Raw genomic sequence first — 5,519 nt, forward strand, 5'->3', positions numbered from 1 at the left:
ATTACTAAACATCTTTTACTTTATTTTAAAACTAAATACGTATATTAAATTACTTGTATTGCAATTTATATAGGTATACATCTTGTGGGAAATATTTAGGACAAGGAAGCGTATTTTAATTAATTGATTAGAGTGAAAAGGGGGATAGAAATTAATTTATCTACCTAAAATATTGGGCCAAATCCTATTCCTATTCTACAAAATCTGTGGCCCAAAAACGTTCAGCCCAATTCCTTACCAACCCGAACCGCCCCAGCCCAAAACGTTGCCGACCCGACCCAGCCCAACAAATCCCTACAACTAAATCAACTAAGTCCCTAAAATCAGTAACCAAACAGCCCCTCTTTAGCCATTTCATCCGAACCAAACAACCCTTGTTTTCTCCTTCAACCGACAGCCCTAACCAAACCCACCCCACCTCCCATCACGTCACCTCACCACCACCACGCCCATATCCCACAAAATCCGCTACCTACACCCCTCTTCTCCTTTCTCACACTCCATCTCTGAAGCTTGCAGGCTCCATGTGCGATTTCAGCGGATTTCATGGTGAGTCCCATCCCTATTTTCATCATCTCATCTGTTGAAAACGTTAATTTTTACCCCCTTTTTTAAATTCCAATTTAAAGGCAAAAGGCTTTCTTGAAGAAGCTGTTGAAATGCCCCAATCCTTTGGCTATAAATACAGCCCCTCTATGGGCTGTTAAGGGGGCAGAGATCAGTGGAAAGAGAGATCCATCGAAAAGAAAAAAAAAGAAGACCAAAAATCCCCTTTTATTTTCATAAGCTTTCCCCTCTCGAAAATTCCTTTTGCTAAAACTCGAATTCTGAGAAAAATTTCATTTTTAACTAAGTTTTCTTTTATCGAAATCTTCGTTCAAGTTCTCGGCTGAGCAAGGACTGTTTGGAGCGGATTCGGAGACTCGACGACGACACTTGCCTCAGCGCGCTGTCACGAAGAAGGTAATTCTTAAAGTCCCTTCTTGTTGATTCCTGCCTTCATTTTATATTGATAGGTGTTAAGTATGTTTCTTTGTTTATCTGTTTCAGTTTTGGTTGGATTAGTTTATGTAATGTTAATTACAAGGTTTTGAGATAGGTGTTTTGGGGTGTATACTGGTGTAATATAAGCTGCTAACAAGACTGTGACCCTATGATATGAGTGACTATGTGCTGGCTGAGGTTATTCAGTCACATTAAGTGTAGTAAGGATAAGAGATAAGTTTGAACTTGAAATCTGTTCCAGTTCTAGGGAGTAATTGACTTTAACTTAACTAAGTTGTGATAATCTTCCAAAACGAATGAAATGATTTGTGTTGATACTTTGTTCAAACTACTCATTTCGGGATACTCATTCTTTAACCCGTCTCTTCTTTGCATGACTTGGGGGGAATTTCCAATCCCCAAATGTTGCCTGAGTTGTTGTTGAACCTGGAAAACTTGCTGCATTTGGGAAGCTCTCAAATTGTCATATTTGCATAAGTTACTGCTGCCACATTTAGCCATATTGAGCTGCTGTTTTTTTTTTTTTTTTTTCATTTGTGTATCACTGTATTTTTGGTAAGTTTGTTGTTATATTCTAAGGCAAGATAGTGGTTGCACGTGAGCTCTTAGTTTGAGCCATGAACCATTGCAATCCTGGCCATTTTGTTGCCATACTTGCCGTATGCCTGAGCTAAGTTGCTGCTGCCTTTTGGCCGCTTTGCCGCTAAGTTTGGACCATGAGCTGCTGTGTTCTTTAGCCCCTTTGCTGTTGCATTTGAGCAGATGAACACTGCTGCACCTGAGGCAGCCACTATGGCATTTTCGGGCCATTTGTTGTTGTGTCTTTAAGTCCTTTACTGCTGCGTTTCTAACCAAACTGCTGCTGCGTTTCGGCCAGAATATTGCTACACTTTAGAGTAGATTATTGTTGCACCTTTAAGGCTGTTTGGCTGCATATGAGGCTATCTCGTTGCGGCCTTCCGAGGGCAAAAACAGTGGCTGCAGTTGAGAGTTGTTTGCCATAGTTCCGGATCAATTTGCTACTGTTTTGAGGCCAAATGGCTGCTGCTCTTTAAGTAGATTTGGAGCCAAAACAACTGCTACGTTTTTTAGGTATTTTGGAGGCTTAAAGTGTTGCACTTTGAAAAACTTAGCTGCTGCTCTTGTCTAAAATCCAAATGAACAAATGCTACACTCGAGAAAATGGTTTCTGTCCATTTTTTGTTTGATGCACTTTGAGCTGCTGCTGCACTAGGAAGAACAAATACTACATTTTGATATGTTGTTGTTGCTGCTGCACTTGAAGTTTTGAGGCCATTGCTGGTGCATTCTGCTCAGTTTAGAGGCCATTGCTACTGCTTTGTTCATCCCACGGCTGCTGCATCTTTGGCTTCGGCATTTGTTGTCTTGAAACTGTTTTAGAGCAGTTTGCTAGCACTTTTGGTAGCTTGCTGAAAAAATTTGAACAAACTGTTTTATAGCAGCTTGCTAGTACTGTTGTCTTGATTCTTTTATCTAGCTCTCATTAATTAAAGTTATATAGATTTCTTTTTCCTTGTTGAGAATTATTTCTAATCCTTATCTTTATTTTTTTTTCTTTTTTTCATGAGGAACCTTGGGAGCATTTGGAGTTATGGCAACTCCGGATTCTGCCCATATAAAAGAACAGCCAGTTGCAGGATTTAATTGCTCGTGTCTAGTGTTCCCGTCTTCCTTCCTCTCTTTAAATTTCGTGTCTTCGTGTTATCATGTATACATGTTTATATTCTTGACCAACATTTTTTATGGATTATATTTGTAGCATATTTATTTCTTGCTTGAGTACGAACTTGCGGAAAAATGGTTTAGTATGATAGTGAATTTAGTTATTTACTTCCCTTCCCTTTTTAGATACCAATCCCTCTTTAGAGTGAAAGACGTTTTACTAATCGTTTTAAGGGAATGTCTTTTAGTATATTTTCTAGATTCAAATTATCTTCCACAAGGAAATAAGCTGATGCTCTTTTTTTTTTTTACGAGGACACTGTTCTAAGTTTTTTTTTTAGTCACACTTGATTTCATAAAGAAGTAACAGATCTGATTTCTTCACAAAGCATATTGCACTCACGTTTTTACACTCTTTGTGATCCCCAAACAATAAGTTTAATGGTGCAAATTTTCAGAATTTGGCAACGTCCTATCTAGTAAATTTAATCCTGAGGCCTAAGTGATCTTAAGATGTGACCTGTACTCTTTTTTTTAATTGCTATAATACTAACCCGTCGGAGCAGGCTTAATTCTTTAAGTTTAATACAAGGAAATCATATTAGGACCCAAGTATAGTGGTCCAAGTATTTTTCAAGAACTACAAGGTATATACTCTACTTTATATACAAAGATCCTATTTTATATGTATATACACTATTCTTATTTTGAATACCTTTAATCATTTTCTCATCACATGCATACGCACGTAAGTTATATACAACAGTCATATTATACCTCATCTTCTAAAATATACATATGTACTCTTTTGAAAACATATATATATATATATATATATATATATTCCTAATACATATAATTTTACATCTTATCTTAATTATTTTCCTTTATTATGGGTGTACCAACATACTATTTTCATACGTGCATACCATACCTGTACTTTCTTATTTTATTAATTCCCTTAGTCGTATTTTCATTATATGTACACATATAGTATTATCGTGTCATCATAACTATTTTTAAGTATTCACCTAGGATACACTATCACATATGTAGATTATTTTCTTATAAAATGTACATCTCTTTGTTCTATATGACACTTACTATTCTCATATAAAATAAATGTCATACATATTTTCTTCATGCACACATTAGTATTAACTACTTCCTTTATATATATGCATTTACTCACATAGTTACAATATTACGTTAAAAACCCCTTTTATACAAATCGTTTTGAGAGAGTAGTTTCTTTTCCGCAATTCTTTAAATAGGTGATAATAAAATTAGAAATAAATAATCCCCCTCTAGTGTTAATTAAACTAAGTTTAAAGACTGTCTTCGGATAGGCTCTGAGGGATGCTTAATACCTTCCCCTCGGAGTAAATAAAACCCTTACCTAGAATCTCACAGGTTTCAAAGACTAAAAATAAAGTTTACATTTTTACAATTGGTTTCCTAAAATTAGGTGGCGACTATGAAAATTTACAAAACCAGAGGAAACATAGTCATAAGAGTTTTAACCCGTTAAAAATAGGGCATGACACCTTGTATCAATATTAACATTGCAAGGGATGGATCATGTCTTACACAAGATCACCAGAGACAGCTACTTCAGGAATATACCAAGGAGGAGGTACTGATAGCATTAAAAAATTTACCTCATGTGATAAGTGTCACGACCCAGCCCCGTGGGCCGCGACTGGTGCCCTATTTGGACACCCAAACAGACTTACGTACTAGATCGACATATCGAAGATTTATTCAAACTTAACATACGTCATTTTAAACAGATACTGAAAACAAATATCATCTTAAGCGGTCGCCCGTACAGAAACATCATATCAAATCCGGTAGGCTGGCGGAATACACATCGCCCAGATATACATACATATACAAACATATGGGCCGTTTTGGCCATAATAGCAAACGGGACCGCTTAAGGCACAAATCACGATCATAGTCGAACAAATGTGACCCATGACCCATATATATATCTACAGGTCTCTACAAACCATGACAGAAACATATGACGGGACAGGGCCCCACCATACCCAAATAGTCATATATACAGAATATGTATCACAGAAGATATGTACCAAAAATATGAGCTCCGGATCAAAAGGAGTAATCCAAGTGGCAGAATATGTATCCTATACTGGAGGATCACCAAAACGAACGTCCGTACCTGCGGGCATGAAACGCAGCCCCCGAAGAAAGGGGGTCAGTACGAAATATGTACTGTGTATGCAAAGCATGACATACAGAAATCCGAATCATAACTGAAGTGAGGAGTACAGAAAATGGATACAGAATTAGTATATCAAAACCTGTGCTGAAAGTATGTATATATAATGCAATTAAAATCGTGCATAGGGCTCAGGAACGTGGTCGCCACTCCGACGCTGGCGCCACAACACATCATACTCCAGAAGGTTTCATATCTCCGTACGATCCCCGAACATATCGTATCATCATAACATATCACAACACCAGAACATATCATATGCCACATCACATCATAACGCCGTATATAAGCGGTAATCGGCCCTATGGCGAGGTCTCGCGAACTGTAACACATCATACTGCCGAATGTAACATAGTGCGCACGATCACAAAACCGGCGAACATCTGAAGGCTCAAAAATAAGATTCGGTCAATTGGAATTAGTATGAGAGAGTTACAAACTTTCGAAGTACGGAACCTTCTGAAAATATTTCATAAGTCATACTTAGGAATTCAAGTATCATTCATATTAAGAAGCTTTCAAATAACATTATGGAGCAAATCAAACGGAGCCTTAGAATCATGTGCACATATCCAATATATAT

General features: G+C 37.3%; 1 long non-coding RNA gene across 1 annotated transcript; it reads left to right on the forward strand.

Annotated features, from left to right (window-relative positions):
- The first annotated feature begins 334 nt into the window (after positions 1 to 334).
- LOC132617808 (uncharacterized) lies at positions 335 to 2,940 on the forward strand. Its single transcript, XR_009573839.1, has 2 exons — positions 335 to 549; positions 883 to 2,940. It is a non-coding gene; the product is annotated as an uncharacterized LOC132617808 (long non-coding RNA).
- Positions 2,941 to 5,519: the final 2,579 nt, after the last annotated feature.

The sequence above is a fragment of the Lycium barbarum genome, chromosome 11 (assembly GCF_019175385.1).
Source record: "Lycium barbarum isolate Lr01 chromosome 11, ASM1917538v2, whole genome shotgun sequence".
Lineage (NCBI taxonomy): Eukaryota > Viridiplantae > Streptophyta > Magnoliopsida > Solanales > Solanaceae > Lycium > Lycium barbarum.